The following is a 21,001-nucleotide window of genomic DNA, read 5'->3' on the forward strand; positions in this document are numbered from 1 at the left end:
GTGCTAAGAGATGACATTGCACTCTTCTACACATCCTTAGGTGTATGCATGGTACCGACCAGAAAGGAAGCCTTTCTGACATCTATTCCTGTCTGATAGCTTAAAAAATGGTTCCATTGAACTGAAGACGTTAAAAATTAAGTTCTGTTGATTATTATAAATTTTTTCATGTTTAAACGAATAAAGATTTTTTTTTGGCAAAATTGTGCCTGAAAGTCATGTAGTGCTTGTGAAAATAACATAAGAGCAGCTTCTGAGAATTTATATATTTATACACACTACAAATATATATAAATGTATGGTGGGATTAGCACTGGCACAGACATAGGAGAAGCCTCACACCAGTTCCAGAGGGTCACTATTATGGTAAAATGGCAGCTCAGTCCTTCAGCGTGATGAAGACAAGATCAGAGAGGGTGAGAACTTGATGGAGTTGTTGCTGAGGTCAGTGAAACAACCCCGAATCACCTCCAGTGCAGCTGTGCTAGGAATTTGCATACAGCAATCACCATGAGAGTGTATCACACAGGATGAAAAGGACAGGAAAATTGGGAAAAATAAATATAATTAGTAATCTAATCTACATCACATTTTATGAATGAAATAATCAGGTATGATTATTGTATATAATATGATAATTTAATCAGTTATTTTTGATAAATTAAAACAGTTCTGATCAATTACTATTTATGAGTACTTATTAAAAATCTTATTTCTGAATTCATAGGTTCAGTTGTGTGTGTCCGTATTTGAAAGCAGAGGTAAGAGGAAAATCACATCTTCTAACTATAAAATGTTACACTATTTTTATTTCTCACAATTTTGCCTGCTGTGGTAGAAATACAGCCAATCATTTGGAACAGAATATTCATCGTACAGATAAAAACTAAAACCTCTGTATTGAAATGTTAAACTTAAAGGTTATCAAATAGATTTTGTGGTAATGTGAGATCTTAGAAACTACTCACTCTATATCACGTAAAAATACTGATTATAAAAAGCATAACATGATCAACAAAATGTGTACAGTAGGATTTGAATCTCACCAGTGTGCTGCAATACAAACTGAAATCTTGTTCTCAAACATTTTTATTTCTTTGCACTTAATATTTAATTGGTCATTTTCATTATTAGCTTTTCAGCAATATTATTAGTATCAGATGCAGTACAGATTTTAACACCACTTTCTCTTTCAGAAATGGTTTGTTTGAGCAAAGGGAAAATCTTTTTTTCCCCTACACATATATGAAACACTGTTCAAGAACAGCCTGAAATGCTATGTACATCTGTATCTGTTTGTTCTAACAGGAACACATTAATAGTTGCTTATCATTTACAGCGATTACTTCAGTCTGTAGCATATAATAAATTAAGCTTGTGTATCAAAAAAATAAAATAAACCATGATTTGCTGTAGCTTTTACCCTGCTAGTGCAGTGTCTGCCATGGGTCAGGAGTAAGTACAACTAGATAAACCAGATCAGTGAGACCTTCTGCTTTACCCTGTACACACACCCAGAACAGACCAATGTTCCTTCTTCCTTTCGTACTTCACTTAAAGTGCAACGGAGCGTCTCACCACCTCAGACCTCTGGTGGAACCAGATGTCAGTGATTTTTCCATTAGCAGCCAAAGACTCTGTCCCTTAGCACTGGGCATATGGAAATCTGGATAGCTGCCCAAAGCAGAATTCTTTCCTCAAACTGGCCTAGTATTCCAGGCAATAGTATCCATGCCAGTACACATGCCTAGACACACAAGATGCTTCTTACAAGAAATAAAGGCTTTGGAACTATCAGGAAAAGCTCAGTGGGAAAACTAAAATAAACACAGTCAAACACGGTATAAGCATTCTGGACATGTTGATACTCAACAGTTCTAATGTTTCTGTTGTGCACACACCTAAGTTAGGCATGAGAAGATCAAATCAGTAACAGACACTTCAAAACAGTAAACTAGATTTTTTATAAATAATGTGCAACAGCGGGACAGTACAGTGTCCCTTATTCTGAGTGGCTGTAGTAATTCCAGCTCTATTCAATTCTTAATCTGTTGCATATTTAAACTAAAATATATTCTGGGCAGTTTTGTGTTGGTTTTTTTTTTTTCCCCTAAGAATTGAATGACATTTAGCCTTTGGATAGAAAGTGCCAGAAGACTCACAACGTACATTTTGTAGACTTAAAATCTAGTCAGCATATTGCAGCTGTGGCAGCCATGCAATCTGGTGTCCACTTTGAAGACACCCCCCCCCATCAGAACCTCTAATGATAATGACAGGTCCCTAGTCCTCCCATGTGCTGCCTGCAGGGGAGACAGGCTTCCTCCTCTCTGCCCTGATCCCAAGGTGCAGTGAAAGCCAGAACTGCCACCTCCAACAGAGCTGCTCACACATGTGGGTATAGCAGCCGACCACAGAGGCAGGCATCACGGCTCAAACTGTCCTTCCAGAGGTTCACCAGAAAAAGGTGGCACACCAGCCGGAAGAAAAGGGGAGTGGCTGGGCTACAGGGTCCATCTAAGCCATTGTTTACGTGGTCTTAAAAGTTAATAAATCTCTTAAAATCTTTACATCTCCTAAAACCTTAAAATCTAACAAGTGTAACTGTTAACATATTTTCTGTGATTTGAGTACTTTGAATACTTTCTTAGCTATTTGAAAATATGTTTGGGATGAGAACCCCCCGACTTTGCCATAAAAATGCATCATTTATTTAATTTAATTCAAAACATACAAACTTATATTGAAAAAGTAGTAAATTTGCTTTAACATAGATTTAACTAATGAAAGTTAAAAGTTAAGGATTATTCTTTATACTGTAGAAAACATTCCACAGAAACGTTTGCATTCCGAATGTGTTTTCTGAAACTATACATAGTTAATAAATTACTGCATTATATTCACAGAAAAAAAAATAATCAGTTAACTTCTCTTGTCTCAGTTATGTTCCTGCTGCTGTACAATAGGCATGAAGGAAAGAAGAGTCATGTTTTTTAGCATTAACTATAGAAGAAATCCTACTCTAGTTTGGAGTGGTGCAAATGTCTAGTAATGCCAATGAAAGCACAGATGCTGCTACACCAGCCCAACACAGCTGACAACACATGTGATCCTTGAATTTTGCATTAGTATATATTATGATCTGCAGAGTCTTTGCATTTAGAATGATTTTTTTTTTCCAATGTTAAGAACCTCTTCTGAAAGTAGACTGCAGCATAGAAATAGAAATTAGTCTTGTAATGTTAGCAAAGTTTCATCTAGCGCTACTAGGAGGAAGGCTGGCGATTTCAACTTGCAGCTCAAGTCTCCTTAAGCTACGGAAGTAAGAACTGATTAAGGTCCTGGGAAGAGAGGAGGATGTGTGTGAGAATGATATTAAAAATAAATAGCATTGTTAATTTTTGTTAGGGTTCATACAGAACTGCTTTTATCTACAAATAATTTGGGTTTTTTTTTTATTTGAGCAACATTACAAATTGCAAGACCAAAAACTGATTTGATGCTTTTAAAAAGGATTTACATAATATGATTAAACATGGCCACCAGTTTGACAAGGAAAAAAGAAGTAATATTTATTTGTTCCATTTCATTCATAAAGAAAGGAAGACAGACATTAAATAGTCATAATCTGGGGGCAATGTCATAGGAAAAGGGTTGTCCTGTAGGTGTTTGGGACTGCATTTTTCTGACACTATACGTTTTGAAGTTACTTTTCTAAGGTAAGACTTTTATCACTCTTTTATATTGAGAGTAGGATTCACCTATCACCATACACTAAGTCTTTGACTGTAAGATGATAAGGTTTGCTTATTAAACATTTCAACAATGCAGATTTAACATGTTTTCCTTTGCATGGTAAAGTCTCATTAGCACCTTAGTACATGGCTTTGTTATTCAATTCAGAAAACTTTTTCCTTCATAGGATCAAACTGATAGATGTCCTAAGAAAGATTTTGCCTTCAGAGCAAACTGTAGAGTAAACTATTCTTCTAGTAGATTTATCAGGAGCAAAATTATCACAGATAAGGTTCGATTTCCAGAAATATTTTCCTACTATTGCCTTGAGACAAATTCACTGCCGGTGTAACCCCATTGACTTCATTTCCATTTTCACTCATCTCTGAAAAATGACTTTGAAACAATGGCACATTTATTAAATAGTTATGGCATGGTTCCTAGTTTGAGAGAACAAGACTAGGAAAATTAACCTACTGAAAACACAAGAAACCTCAAATGGATATTAATTCAAACTCAGAACCCTGTCCTAGAGGTAGAGCTTGTTCTAATAAAAGTAATACATCACCATTTTTTCCCCTCAAAGACACCCATTAATTCACATCTTGTAGCTAGACAATATCAAAATAGCAAAATGCCACCTAATTTTGTTGTAATGCTACAGATACCCTATCCCAGGACTATCAGTGTCTGTGTGTCACAATACATATGAATTTTCCTCTCTTGGTTTGAACATGTGGGCTCTACTTAAATTTCCAGACATACACAGTTTTGTGCATTTTCATTATCCTTTAGAACCATTCAACTTAAGTATTTCACAGCCTTTTTTTTGAAAAGGATATTACTGGGAGAGCTTTTATTATTACTTTCAATCATTATTTAATAAATGTGCCAAAACTGTCTACTTAATTTGGATGGAACAAATTTTAATCATGAGTCAGTATATTCAACTAACAGTGTAATAAATTAGAGTGTATTCATCACATGATAGCAGTGGCAGAAACACCACTACTGCATTGGATAAAGAGTTCATTTGTGCACCGTGCTTTCTCTTGTCAGATACTGTTGTTTTAAGGTGTAATTGATCGCTATTGGCACTAGTGTAGCACATGAAAGTGCCCTTCAGAGTCCACGTGTCATTGTACCAGAGGAACACTGTCTCTTCTCTAACACTGGAAATATTCAGTACATACTGAGGTGCAAGAGTGGAGTGTAAAAGCCCACAGAAAAATTATTATGCTTAATACAGTATGTAGCAAACTCTGTACTCGGACTGTCTAGGCAGTAAAAGGTATTTGGAAGGCATCAGAGCTGCTGTGAATTCTACGTAATTTAAGAGGGTAAAGATTTGTTAGTTTTCATAGGGAGATTCTCTTCTGTCACTGAAACGCTTGAGGAGGAAAAACTACCCCAAATTTTAAAGGCAAAATAGGTTAAGAGGTAAGAAATGCTCTCAGACTGGGTCTTAGAGCCAAACACGTGTAGTTTTTTGTAGGACAGAGGAGGATGCAAATGGAAGAAGATGAAGCAGGGTAATGCCAGAGCTGTTGAGCCAGCAGCAAAGGTAGCGGATAGAAGGAGAAATTATATTTTTGAAAACAAGAAAGGCTGCAGTACTGAGGTTGAGATACACTTGTCCATGTGAGTAGATGATTATTCCTCAGACTTTAGGAGGCACCAAGAAAGGTGTAGGTGACACAAGAAATGATCTACCACGGCCATGTTGGCTTATAAAGGAGGAGCCCAGTTTCAGAAGACAGTACAAACTGAAATAAGGGTGATTAGCCACCCCAAAGTTTGATGTCCTCTTGCTCAGCACTGAATGACATAACTACCTCCAGGCAGGCTTTCCACTGCAACCACTGAGCCAGTGACTTTTCTACCCACTCCTCCCCGTAATACAGTCTCTAGCATTGCCGACTGCAGCGTACATTGCACATGAAGGAACTGTAAGTCACAACAGTTTGTATACAGCAACTCTCCCTTTGTCTGGTGCATTCTGGTTTGACATGACTTAAGCTGGTGACAGGGCAGATTTATGCAACTCAAATGCAGTGGCTACTGTCAAACCCACATGGCCTGGCCAGTGCTAGCTACATGGTCTGTGATGTTGCTCATCACAACAGATCAGTTTCAAGTTCCTAAGACCACTGTGCATGAAGTAGTATTGGATGAGAAAAGTGGAAAAAAAACCTGAGCAGTAGGAGTGAAAAGCATGCACCCAAAACGCATGGGCTCCACCACTCTGAGCAAGTGTCACAGAACAGAGGATTTTGGATCAGTTTGGGATTTAGGTGTAAAATGAAAGTCAAAACCATTTTTAAGGCACGTAGGGGGTAATTTGTGTACCCAAACATAGGGGCCTAACACAGTTTCAAATGCCCTTAGATACCCGAGATGTCTGCATAGAGTTAGTAGACCTATGGAAGACACACAGCCTTCTGGAAAAGCAGGTGAAGACAAGGCAGGATGTCCTACAGTCTTTAATGTTTAGTGCTTATCTTAGGCACCTGAATCTCACTCCCAGTGTTTGGCCAAAAATGTTTTTAGGTACCCAAGCCCTTTTACTTCTTACGTTAGGGATATGCACAAACATTTGTAATCTCTGGCACTTCAGAGTAAACACGTATAAAGACACTTCACTACATAATGTTAATTGACTACAGTACTGTAATTATCCCTATCCAAAAAACTATTAACTCAGTTCAATCATTTGTAAGGGAATGAGTGATGAGTTAAATTAGACTGGTTTGAGTAAGCATCTCAAAACCTGTGGGCCGGAGTCACTGCTTTAGCTGCTTCACATTAAGCCTAGCCTGCCAATTAAGTTGGGATAATGAGTGCTTTGAGCTAGAGAACAATGCTAGTTTTCACCTCCTTGCAGGTTTATTTGAACTTAAATTTTAAAACTCTGTGGAGATAAATTATTTTAGGAGAATACAGAAAGAATAAAAATGTTACACACACATGCCCTCCTGTGCCCCCAAGCATCCAGGTGCACTTTGCTGATGGCTGCTGAGACAGAACAAAAGATCAGGTGGAGGTCTCAGATTCCCTCTTCCCCTCAGAAAAATGATACGTACTTTTCACTTTTCCACCACCTCTGATGACAGGCAGCAAGATTTCAAGATAGAAGATTGGTATTCAGTATGGACCATGACAAAGAGGAACAATATCTTCCCTGATGCATTGTATGTGACGTGCCATTCATTGGTTTTCTTTTTTTAAAATCTTTTTTATCAAGAATAAATTCAGCCATAGGTAGCATAGCACATAAAGCCCTACAGGGAGCAGCAATAGTCATCTTTTACATTTTCAGGGAAGAAACCCTCAAACTTCCATAAAGCGATGAAAGTATGTGAACCACCAATATCTGTGTTGGCAATGTCAATTGAGATTTGCTGTAAAAGAATCAAATATCGAAGAGAGTAACTGATATAGAAGCTTTTACCTTTAAAAAAAGATTAAAGGTGCTGGTTGTATGATTCTATATTTTGCAAGAGAAAGGTATGGCATGAGAACTAGGAATGACAAAGGGTATGGCCAGAACAGGAGTGGAAGAGTAGTATGTATATAAGCCAGTAGTATTGAATAGAGACAAAAGAGAAGCATTTTGGTATTTTCACCCTGAACATGCCATGGGAAATCACAACTGGGTGCAATGCAATCACCGCTTTTCAGGAAATTGCTTTCTCAGATCCATGATCCTTCATAGATTTTCTTTCCTGTAGCAGCATTTTAACCCAGCCACCTTCCTCTTTCAGCTTTTCAGATTCCAGAAATGCAACTTTTCAATTTCATGTATTTCCTGACTCCCTCTGGTTGATCATTTTTCTTGCTTTCAACTCACCTTCTCAGGGCCGCATCCTCTCCTCTCTCTTACATGACTGATATTTTTTCTTCCTTGAGCTGCACCACCTCAGCCCTTTGGATCTTAACTACGAAGCTTTCATGTTCCTTCACCATCTCTTGCTTGTCTGATATTTAAGTGCATATCTCTGCATCTTCCCTGTCTGCCAAGCTTTTCCATTTTCTCCTCATATTGGTTTGAACACCTTCAGTTTGATGCTCAGCTAGATGCTGTTTCTGTCGCACCCCTGCATGCCCATGACCCCCACCAGGCTCCTGCTGTTTAATATTCTGAACTAAAGGAAATTTTAACTAGCTTACAAGCATAGATTTTAGACTTGAAAATACTATATTTAAAAGCTATTGCTCTCGTACTACTCTTGTCTCTTTTGTGTATCTCCAGTTCCACAGACCGCTACCTATTTACTGTTAGTCCTAATGCTGATTTTACTCCTCTCTCAATGGAATACCTTCAATGTCTGCGTTTCTCTCACCCAGCAAGACTGCAAGCATTCAGGCTTTATATTAGCAGTTGTCTTAAGACCTAGAGATTAAAGAACTTTCAGGGCTCTTTAGCTGGCCATAAACTACTAATTCATACAGCATATCTGTCCCCAACATGTGCTTTAAAGGCTCGATCTGTATCTACACTTTGCATGCAGAAGCACTACAGCTGGCTCCATTGGAGCTAGTGCCAAAACTAGAGCAGTGTATTGAGACCCTGCTGTATGTCTCTGCCTCTTTCATCTGACTTAGTTACCAAAATTCCTGTCTTTTTGGCAATTGTCATGGGATATGTGCTGCCACAGAAAACTGGATTTCTAGAGAAACTAGCTCTCCTTTGGGGGAGTACACGTTTGCAGCAGAACAGCCAGAAAATTAGTAAAGAAATGGGTTTATGGGTACTATGGCCAAATGGAGTTTCTGTTTCTCAACAGCACCTCTCACCCACCACAGTGGGTGGCTTCTATTTTGAATGTTAATCCATACATCAGCTGAGCAATTTCTATCCCCTCTCATACTGGAGAGGCAAACCAACCATCAAACACAGGCAGCCCAACTCAGGGTGCATGCTCTGAGTTACACTTCTTTGGGAAGAGGAGGAAGCGCTAATTGGTTGACTGTCTCACCCACACTGGGACTATGAAAATGAGTCAGTTCAAGTCCAGCTTGAACAGCCTAACTATCTGTTGACCTGACATGCCAAACAATTACTGAGTCTAGAGAAGAAGAAAAATCTCAACCAGTAAGCTTCTATTTGTCACCCTCAGCAGCAAAGGAAGCAGCACTTTTTAAAGTAAACTGTCACACATCCACAGATATAACTCCTCTTCCATTGTTCCCTCTCTTCTGGCCAGAAAAAAGGATTTGGGTGGTGGCTGTCTCCCTTGCAGTCTAGATTTGCTAGGTTGGCTGGGAACAAAAATGACAGACCCAGGCTTTATTGTTCTTGGACCCAAAGAATTTGATCTTGCATGCTTGGGTTTTATATCCATTTATATCATATATAGAATGGATGGAGTCCATTTGGGCACTCACTCAAATAATTTCCTTTTAAATTCTTTTTGTTTACATTTCCTGCCTAGTATACAAACTGGAAGAGGCATGGAAAGTTGTTAGCCTACCCAGGTAGTGCAAATATATCTAATTAATCAGCTCCTTTACACACCAACACATCTATTTCTCATTTGGATTGCACTGTCATCTTTCCTTTCATGTTTCCACTAGCCCAAAGTAAAAAAGATTCCGCAAAAGGAAGTGATTCCTCAGTTTAATTGCTGCAGGCTAAGTTTTCTGATTACTGGAGCTGGTTTTAGTCCCTTCCCTGCTCCCTGCAGAGAATAGAGCTTTTGGAAGACTGAATTTTAAAAAATATAGTCATTTAATTAATGTTATGATTAATCAGTGTTTCTAAAGTGCTTTGAAGAGGGAAAGTGCTATGTGAGTGTTGAGTGGAATTCTAGTTTTATCTGTATTATTTTCTGAGATAGGATAATATTTTGTTAATAGTCTGATTCAAGGGACTTTAAATTAGGCCATAATGAAGAAATAAGAATGTAATCTATTTTTGGAAAAATAAGTTCAGGCTTCAAGATCTATGCCCTGATCCAACACCCATTGAAATTAATGAGCCTGTCTGCCAATGTCAGAAGGTATTAAATTGGATTCATAAAGAAGTAGCTTTTCTTTTCAACTTTGGTTTTTACTTTGTGTCCAAACCAGAACAAAATTCTTACAGGAGACTGATGGAGCCAGAGTGAATTGCAACTAGACATTATCCTGCTTTAACTGCCCACGAAGCAATTGCTATTTATTTGCTACTATTTTTTTCTTCTTCTTCACTTATGCTATAATATTGCCTGAAACTCCTCGTCAACAGATTTGTCCCTGTTGCATGGTCTGAAAGACTGATTATTTTTGCATGCTCTTATATGCAGTTACGACAATATCATGGTGAAACATACAAAAATTCTTATGTTTAAAGATGTATATTAAAATAGTAAGAGAAATAAAACCAAAATGGATCCTCATGATATATTCTTTTATTAATGATTAAATAAAATGCATAGATGTAAATGTGTTAGCTCAATAAATATAAATCTCAGTGAAGTGATAGTGTCTTTTGAAAACAACTCTTCCAACAAGTATCAAAACCACTCTAGGTCATACTGCAATGTTCATATATTCCTTAATTGCTGTAATGTTCAAACATTTAAGTCATCACCATGAAAACTCTATACAGAGCAGTTAAGATTATTAATCTATGCATAATGGCAAAACAACAGTACTGGGGATACATATCAGTATTTCACATTGCTTCATTGCTTTATTGTGCATCATACAATACAATTATTTATATTAAATATCAAAATCCTGGTTAGTATCTAAGACTCAGTGAAACCATACACTAACTTCACAGATGTTGATGTTTGGGAGGGCAGAAGGGAAAATAAAAAGAACTAAAGGATCAGAGGATTCTAAAGGATCAGAGTGCTTTGAAAAACTAGGGTGGAGTCAGAGTGAAAATGTGACACGTACCTAGCAGCCTCACTACTCCCCTGTGACATGGCTGATTATAAACTACACTCTGCATTGCAGGGGAAGGATGGGAGATCAGGTTTGAAGTGCTAGAAAAGACTTGACTTAACAACAGCAACAAAAAAGCAAAGCAGGAAAATAAAGTCTTTCAGTCAAACAGAACAGGCGAGAGGTCAGAGACAATGCTGACCTCCTAGCCACAGGAGATTCAGAGGACAATATTCCCAAAGGTAAACTACTTCTTGATAGAATGCTCCACTGCAAATGATAAATTAAACTTGCAGAATATCATGTTCCCTTTGTGAAAGCAACTGTTGTTGTCAGTGTCACCTTGGAAAATTTTGCACACGAATATATGACTTTGCATATACTCATGCTAATAGTATGCATTTTCCTCTAATTAAAATTAGCACTCTGATTATTTGCTAGAAAATCCTGAGTTATGAAATCCAAATAATGTATAAAAAATATCACTTTAAGAGCACCCTGAGTAGCACACAATCTAAGAGATCCTGTAACTTTTCTCCTGAGAGGAGTAAGTAATGAGGCAATTTATTTTCCTCATGTTGCACATTAGATCTAGCAAACAGCAGGTGAACTCTGAACATCACCACTGAACACTCTTTTGGGACACTGAGTTACTGCCTTATGTTGCAAAATCTGTAAACTTGGACTAGGAGCTTTTTTCTCCTTCTCAGGATTGCAGAGGACTTCTCAGGATTTGAGAAGAAAAGGAAATTGAAAGCCTGTATCTTGAGTAAAATGCAAGCACAGGCATAAACTAACGGGGTCATTCACTGATTAATTAAAAGACTATGTTGGACAGACTACCCCACCCCTGATCCTGCTTCCAAAAGGGCTAAGTGTATAAAACTGAGGTGCAACCATGCATGAATGAGGTGCACAACTTAGTCATGCTTGACCACAGTCCTTGATACTTCTGGTAGCAAAAATAAAACAAAAAATGATGCCAATAATTTCCTTATAAATCACAGAACACTTGAGGTTGTCAGGATCCTCTAGAGAACTAGTCCAACCCCTCTGCTCAAAGTAGGGTCAGTTTGGTGTTTTCTTATATTTGGACAGAATTTCCTGTATTTCAGTTTGTGCCCGTGCCCCCTTGTCCTGTCACCAGGCATCCCCAAGAAGCATCTGGCTCTGTCCTCTTTACACCCTCCTATCAGGCATTTAGACAAATGGGTAAGATCCCCTTAAGCCTCCTCTTCTCCAGGCTGGACAGTTCCAACTCTCTCAGCCTCTCCTCACAGGAGAGATGCTCCAGCCCCGTAATCACACTTGAGGCGCTTCACTGGACTCTCTCCAGTATGTTGTCCATGCCTCTTGAATTGGGGAGCCCAGAAGTGGACCCAGTACTTCAGGTGTGGCGTCACCAGTGCTGAGCAGAGGGGAAGGATCACCTGCCTCAACATGCTGGTAACGCTCCTCCTAACACAGCCCAGGAGGCTGTTGGCCTTTCTTGCTGCTGGGGCACACTGCTGACCTGCTGACTCTTTTTTTTTTTTTTTTTAATTTTTCTTGGCAATTAAAATGATGGCAACGTAGTCAGTACAGTGATTGTGAAAGCACATTTGTTAGGCCCTTACCCTAACTCTGGCCTCTAACCCAAAGTCTGCCCTCCTTCTCTAATCCCTGACACCAAGCCCTACAACAAAGCCAAAGTCCAAGCTCCTAACCCTTTATTTTATCCCCATCCAAAACACTTGCCCTGGTCTCTAGCCTTAAATTTCTGTCCCTAACCCAAACCCTAGCCCTCACTGCTACTCCTGACTCATCCCCCCAGCCAACACCCTAACCGCGTACCACAAGCTCTTGGCACAATCCCCATCCCTCACCCCCAAAGGGTGCCTAGGAGGTGGGCAGGGGACAAAGAGATGAACTGGGCCACTGAGGCAGAGATAGGGGTGATGGGGATCTTGGGGGTCCTCATGCTTCAGCACTTGAGTAGACAGGAGCTGCAGGCTGGCACGTGAAGACAGGGAGGGCGTGAGAGAGCTGGGCCAACAAGGAAGGGTATTTTGTGGCTGTAAGGGGGATTCAGGTGATGCAACATCAATTGTGAGACCACAGTTCTTAAGCCATTATCCTAACTCTCACCACTAACCCTAAGCCTGTTTCCTAACTCCTACCTCTACCCCCACCTCCTACCCCAATCCAAAACTCTTACCTGAGCCCAACATCACAAACACAAAGTCTGATCCCCCCCCCAATAAAAAAACAATAATGAATAATCTGGTAAAAGAAGAAAATCAATTGCCACAAGAAATATTTATAATTGTCATAAAAGAAACCACAGGTTTTTGGCATGATCTTGCTCATAACGCTGAGCAGGAGCAGTGAGGTAAGGCTTCATTTATCACTGTCTCAAGCAAACATTAGTTTTCACTATGTGAGAAAATTAAAGATTTTGCTCCTGTTAGCCATGGTATTTCTGCAGCACAAGCTCATTCCCAGCTTATTTGACTTAGCAGAAACACCCAATTAAAATTCCTGCCTATGAATCAAATCCAGTGTAAAGCAGCTGGAGGATGGTGATGGATCTGATGCAATGCACTAGCAAATGGTACTGGTCTTCCCTTTGACAATTATACTAAATACTCTTTTTAAATGGTATCACTAAACTCAATGGGTCTTAAATATCATAGCCCTGCTCTTCAAAAAAATTCTGCTCAGATAACTGAAAATTTTGTGACAGTGAGGGAAGGAGACAGAATATTAGTATTGGCATATCAGCTTTTGAGTGAGATGCAGTTAACAGCAATATCGTGCAGCTACGCATTCCTTTAAATGAGCTCCTTATCTAATATAATCAGCAATACAAAAATATTTGCAGTTATGTTGTATGAAATTTATAACAGACAAACCATACTGAAAAGATTCTTTATAAATCATTAATATAAAGCACACTCTTGTCAATTATGTGATATTCTATTGGATACTTAGCTTCCAGATTTATTGACATGCATATTCTTATCTTTGAAAATGTCTGAAATGTATCCTCAGTACACATTTATTTCAAATATTAAAAGTAAACATCCTGGAGAGTATCTTGGAACCTGGCCCACTTCTGAGCTATGAAATTCTCTGCTGAAAACAAATTAAAGTAGATAAATCTGTCATTTATGTTCAAGTTCTCTTTGTCCTGGAATTATTTTTCCTTTCAGAGACTGAGTCAGGTAATGCTCTCCTTATAATTCAAATAAGTATTTGGTTTTAGATATACATGAAAAAATTGTTTATACTAATATCAAATAAATTTCATAATTACATCTAGAATCAGAATAACTGAGGTTGCAAAGGACATCTGAAGTTTGTCTAGACCAACCTCTCTGCCCAAATGGCAAACCAATGCAATGCAAAAACATCACAACAGACAACTGCATATCAACAGGAGAAGACTGTTTAAAAAATACATGTATTATATCTGGTATATTTTAATACACTGGATGGCATATATAGTCCTTTGCTGCTCTCTTGCTAGAAAGGCAAGAGAGCAGCATAATGAAATAAATATTTCATAATGAAATATAACAAATTTCATAATTAAAATAAATATTCATGATGAAATAAATATTTAAACACGATGAATGTGTCTCTTCATGTGTGCACATGCATGTTTAGTCTGTTCTCCCAGTAAAATTTTTAAAAAGAATTTTGCCTACACAAAGACCACAATGGACGGCTTTCTTTCTGATATGAATAGAATCTGGGAGATGAAGGCAGCAAGAATACGTAAGTGGAAAGATTAGCTAACACAGAGAAGAAAATATGTATTTATTGATAGAACAGGAATGGAAATTAAGATGGTTTCTGTGTACTGGTACATGCACATACTACCACGCAGCTGCAGATGCCTTTAAAACCCAAATCTTTCTTCAACAGAAACCACTAGTACATTAAGTTTTTAAATTAATCCATGTTTCAGCTATTCCAAAAACCTATGCTTCTTTTGTTTTGCTATGGCAGTTGAAATGATGCTACTTTTCAAACATCTTGCAATTTGGGAGAAAAGCGGGCATAAGACTATGCACAGCTAGAACAGGAGTTTACTCTCATGATATCGGCCTTTATCCTTGCAGATATGCAGGTTGCAGGAATGAAGAATAATACAGAAAGAACTGAGGAATGAAGAGCAGACTACTCAAAATCATGACAGCAGTAACATGGGGTCCCTTATAAGGTTTCAAGAGGGGGTTTTTTTTGTAACTTATGGGTACTTTGCACCTATTAAAATACAAATGAAGCAGTAAAATACAGTATATTTGTGCATTTTCTGGTTAAAAGAAAATATCCTGTAGCAGAAGTTCTCATGGAGGAAAACCTGTGAATCTCACTTGTCTTGACATCAGTAAAGTCTACAAAAGCAGTCTCACTTAATACTCTTGAGAAAGCTGACAGGAACTGCTGCAAATAGGATGAAAAATGTTTTGATAGTGCTACTCAGAACTGCTACCAATGGTTTGTCATTGAACAGAAGGATGTATCAAATGAATTCTGTAGAAAATGTATGGAGAAAGTTCTGTAGACAATCTTCTATCCTGGGTCTATATCCACCCAGTGTTACTCAGTAGTAAAGATGGTGAAAGAGAGAAAGACAAGAGCTGAAAAACGTTTGAGGACTGATTTAGAATTCAGTCATCTTGATCTAGGAAGAAGGCATTCATTAAAGGCAAATGGATAATATTATACCCAGGCAGGAGATGATTATCTGCTGAAATACAGAATGAAGAACAACCTACTGAGCACGAATTCTGCAGAAAATGACCAGGAACCCTAAGAGGATCAAGAAATAAGCATGTGTTACAAGATAGTTTGCTGTGAGAAAGACAGGTATACAGGAGTGTATTAACAATTATTCCTGGCAGAACATGTAGATAATATGTTCCTCTGTGCAAAGCCTATGGAGGAAAACCACAACCTGTCTGAATGCTGAACTTCAGGAAAGATATGGACGAACTAGAATGAGTCCAAATGAAAGTTAGAAGAATAGGTAGGAAGACAGACCAAACTGACTGCTATCTCAGCCTCAATAATACATTCAACTACTCTAACAATACCTCTTCAATCTGCAAACAAGGTATAATGCTGTCTTCTTTGTGGTACTATATTGCAGTGGCATCATTCTTACTTATCGTCTTTGAAATGGTTAGTATATGGTAGAGAAGGCTTCTATTGGAGGTTGCAGACCATCAAGAGAAGACAGGAAAAGCAGGCTCCCTGAACATATGGCCCCACTGCATGTTCAGGATGAGGTCTTCATATGGCTTACTTAAAGAAATGGGACAAAGAAAATGGCGAGTCAAGCATCCAAAATCAGAAGATTTTAAAGGAATGGTTAATTTTTCAATGATTTCTGAATTTACACTTGCAAGCTTCTCTTTCTGGCCTTGAAACAGAGCGGTTCAGTTTGTATGTAAGGTCCATCTCAGTTTCACATTATTTACTCAGTCAGCTAACTTAATATTTGTAAGTGGTCCATTAGGACTGAGACACAGGTTGCTCCAACAAGATAGCCTGGATCCTCAGGAAGAGACATTTCTTCCAGGTTTTGTGGTCACAATATGGCAGATGCAGCTCCAATGGCATCAGAAATTTTAGTCCACGAGGACCACACATTACCAAGGGGCTAAGAAGTGTTTCACCTTTCTCTTTGTCCAAAGGTGGAAGTATACTGCTGTCTTTGCAGACTGAAGTATGTTTCTTGTTCTATTCCCTCTGGAATGGCTCCTTGTGGTATAAAAATACAAACTCCAGTCTCTATGGAGCTCAATAGACTGCCATTGCTGTTAAATACACCTCTTGCTGTAGCTGCAACTCTGTGTCCACTGTCTTACTTCTCATCGTCAAGTGCTGAAGGGCTTACAGGAATGGCTTTAGGCACAGCATTAACATTATTTGGTTGATATTTAGGCTTATCGGACCTCTACAGTGGAGATAGCCATTCCAATGTCAAACTCAGGAGGCTGCAATGAGCTGTGTGCTTTCAAAATTGGTTGAGGAGAATCTGGAGATTTTGATGGCAACTTTGGTTTATGTTAAGCTTCGTTTGTCAAGAGATTATGGTTGAGTTTAGGACTTTCAAACTCGTGCTCAAACGGCTCAAACGGCAGCACTAGTATAAGGTTTTATTATAAAGCACTTGTAAGAAGGGGTGACTGTTTTCTGAATCTGTTCAGTTCTTTTAACGGGGTCCTTTGTCAGGGAAGCTGTTCTGAGGATAAAAAGTGGACTGCACAGTGTCCCCTCTAGAGCATCCGAAAATTGCTGGCTTATTCTGAGGCAGACAAGGGTCAGACACAGAGTTAACTTCAGAAAGTGCATACTTGTGATGTGCTAGGAAAGACAGGACAGGATATTAATTGACTGACGTTGTGCATACTGTACTGAAGGAGCAGGAAGAGGAGTTGTAACTTGAGGGATTGGCTCATAGTGCTTTCCACCAACATTGCCCTTAGAATTATTGGTGAAATTCAGCTCATTCTGCAAATGGCTTGGTTGTATTGGCTCAGAGTGATGGCTGGCAGGAACCTCTGCAGATGGCTTATTTTCAAAATCCCTGCGATCAAAGTATGACAGCTGTTTTCAATAATACTTTTCATCTTCTTCAGCATCATAATGACTTCAGACCTTTACTTAAGGTCTCTGTGGATCCAAGGCCCTGTAAATAAACTTCTTAGATGAAGTACCCTCTTAACTTGTGAATGAGGGCAATACAGTGGTTGGAAGATAATGTAAGATGATCTTGCAAAAGGAATGAACTGCTTAACTTACTGGTATTTGGAAGAAAGGGAAAAAAAGAGGTCTAAGAAGAGAAGCAATTGAGATGAGAGAAATGACAGATTCAGGAACCTGAGTTGCCAGATTCAGGTCTCTCAATCTCTTGTTTCCTCGCATTTTCAAAAAACATGATTCCCCAAGATCATTTGATCACCATCCTTCTTTTCTCACTCTCCCTGTTATATGCTCCCTTTCTCTCAGGATCAGGAGAAGCAAAAACCAGAGACATCTTATCTCTTTCAACTCCTTTTCATAACCCAGGAGATATTCTTTCTTTTTGTTCACCCCCCTCAGATGACTTGGCAATCATGGCTTCCAGGTCAACTGCTGCCGCTGCCAGATGGAGTAAGTGCCTCCTCTGACTCACCTATTTTGCAAGAGTTATGCACACACTGAAGGGGCAATACTCCAGAGCACTGCTCTTTGCAGCAAGATTAGTGTGTGAACAGCTCACCTTGGATGCTTTCTCCCGCTGCAATCTAATCTAGGCTGTGCCCCAGGACTAGTAATAAAGAAAGCTCCCTAGCTTTCAGATTAGTACTACTGCTTCTGAAATACTTCCATCAATTTTGTAATAATGATTTGCTTCTTATAATGCCTTTTATAGTTGATGATCTCTAGGCATTTTCTGCACATTAATTGTCCCTGACAATGACAAGGACACATGTGATTACTTATTTGCAATTAAGGAAGCCAAGCCAAGACAGGCCAACAACTAACTCAAGAAGCCATTTAAGACTTAACAGTTTGCCCTATCAGGAATAACTGAACAAACCTAGCTTCCAACTTCCAGATGTGATTTTGTTGTGTTTGTCTGCTAAACTATTTCATTCTCTCTGTTTACTTCAGTGGCAACTCTACAACAAATCCTAGCCACAGGGCTCCTAATTGCAGTGACTTACTAATACTGCCAGGCTAATAGTTACCGATCTCTTAAGTTTTAAGTAGATTTTAGAATAAAAAGTGTAACGAAAGAGGCAACAGTTGATTTCCGTAAGAATGTGGAAATGGTTACAACCAAGCTAATCTCTGACTCTTAATCAATTTTTGTCTTGTTTGAAGCTTGAACTAAAGGTGCAGTTCTTTTTTCTTTCTCTTTTAATGACTTTGCCTCAGCTTTGAAGTTTCCATAAGCTGAGGATAGCTTATCAGAAAAGTCCCAGAGAATGAAAGATGCTTAAATAGGGCTACAAGTGAATGAGATGAATTTCAGTCTCCCTAGGAAGAGGCTGAGCTCTTCAGTGTAAGGCACATACATATTCAATCCCAAAGCAAAAGAATGGATTTAACTACAGTGGATAATGGACAAAAATCCATCTTCAGAACCCCCGTCTCAAAAGCTTTGCTGTGATGTACTTGGTATCTCAGATTGCTAGTGACTCACAAGAGAGAAGGAGACATGCTCTTTTCCTTGGTACTTGATTTAGACATTGCAGTACAGTATTGTACAACAGAGGATAACACCTTTAGCTGCTGAAGATTTAATACCTATATAGGGAAATTATGCACGCTGGCTTGCCAGCCTATCTGATATCATCGTGTTCCAAAGGAGCCTGCTTTTGTCTGGCTGAGGAATGCCACTTATCTGTTTTGTTATTCTAATTTTCTGGTAAAGACATAAAGGAATTACCAAAACTGTTTTTTTTTTCTTTTTTTTTTTCGGGGGGGGGGGGTGTGTGGAGGGAAGAGAGGGCAGGGAGGGTTAGTAGAAACGTAACAGTTTACAGTGGCGCCGTAATACTATGGTAGGACTCACGATGGCTGGATTCTAACAAAATAAAACAACTTTCAAGGTGTGGGATGCCATCCAGCATGCAAGTGTGTAAGTTTATAAAGCTAATGATCACATTTTGAGCCTCACAAGCACTACTGGGCCAAGACAGAGCTTTCCACCCCTCATGTTGGCTGCTCACATGCCTTGTTTGAGTTCTGTTTAACAGAAGTTTGTCTGTAACAGGAAAGAGTACTTTTTTGCTCACCCAGCTCGTTTTGACTGATAAGTCAGGCAGTGCTGACTCACAGAAGTGGTTTGACTGTAGACGTGATGTGTTAATGAGAGGCTGGAGGGAGCCTAGGAGCAGGAATATCTTCTGCCACTGACTGCCTTGAGGGGAGTTACCAAGTCTAAGGTGAGGGAAGCGTCATTTCCTAAACATGCTAAATCAAACAACAGAGAACATAGTTTTAGAGCAAAAATAGATATTCCACTATTAAAAAAGGAACTGGTTTATATGATATAATACTTTAATATCAATTTGTTTCTATGAAATACATTTAGTGGGGAAAGTGGAACATTTTAAAAGGACCAAAGTGAATGAACTGGCATCCAACTCCATTTTTTAAAATAGACTTATTAGTCCCTTTAAAACAGTGGCTTAGAGCCTATGTCATGACTGAAAATAGAAATTCAGTTCTTAACTCACCGTCAAGTACCTAAAAATTTTACCCAGATGTTATTAACATGGTAAAAACCAGTTGTACTTTCACATTCTCTGCTTTCATACTTAACTCATTGATTTAAAGTAGACCTCACCATTGTTTGACTTTGTTATGATAATTAGCACTTATGCAGCTTATTCTCTACCTTAACAATGCTGCTTTGTTACTCTGAGTTGAATCCTGTTTCTCAGGAATTTGAGGGAAAAATTCCTTTTAGCTTCCGTGAGAATAAGATTAAGCTGTCAGCTACAAGATTTTATTCTGGTTGTTGTCTCCCACAACCTGGGTTTTTTAAATGAATGGGGTACTTTTCTATATCCATATGTACTCCCCAACAAAATTCCCCTTCCTCTTTGATGCAGGTAAAAGGTTGGATTAAAACCTACATACGTAAGTACAAACACACGTATATAAATTTTGTGTCTATATATTCATATATAAAGATGAAGTTAAAGACAGTCCATGTCAATTTCATATAGGGATAACTTTGTGAATGATATACAGAGGTGAAGTTGAAGAAAGTTACAATAAAGGACAGAATGAAAATACCTTTGGACATAAAAGTGTTTGTGATTACATTTCTTACTACAACCAAATTTTTCCATGTATTTGCAATAAATGAAAATTCATGTTATTACTATATAATTGAATTATAAGTCAGATCAGATCAGAATCTATTAGTCTACATGTGATTACTAAGATTAATTTAATAACAGGCATCACTACTGAACACTAGGGAAACTACATTTATTTCCACTGAGTTTAAAGTAACCAACTCCAAGCAGAAAGCTAAAGACATTCCACAATATCTCCCTTTTAAAAACTGCAAGTGCAATGCCTTACTGAAAATGCAACACTTTGAGCTATTAGCATAATTCCCTCTCTGGTAAATAACTCTAACTTCTGTGTCTAAGTAAATTTAGTGACAATTATACTATTATGGCCTTAATTCTACAATAAGATGATTTGACCCTGGTCCTTATAAGAGTGTCACACTGAAATTGCAGTTTAAAATTTGGTCAAACTTGTCCTGAAGTAACTTAAGTACATGGAACAATGTCACTGTTAAACACATTTAAATCGTGTTTATTCACTTCTAATTTAGGAATTAGAGAGTTTACTCTGCCTGGCTTGAAATAACAAA

The 21,001-nt window shown here is 38.4% G+C and overlaps 1 protein-coding gene across 2 annotated transcripts in view; it reads right to left on the reverse strand.

The window, feature by feature from the left end:
• CTNND2 (catenin delta 2) overlaps positions 1 to 21,001 on the reverse strand; it is a 543,425-nt gene that overhangs the window by 39,555 nt on the left and 482,869 nt on the right. The window lies entirely within an intron of this gene.

This window comes from Numenius arquata, chromosome 4 (genome assembly GCF_964106895.1).
Source record: "Numenius arquata chromosome 4, bNumArq3.hap1.1, whole genome shotgun sequence".
Lineage (NCBI taxonomy): Eukaryota > Metazoa > Chordata > Aves > Charadriiformes > Scolopacidae > Numenius > Numenius arquata.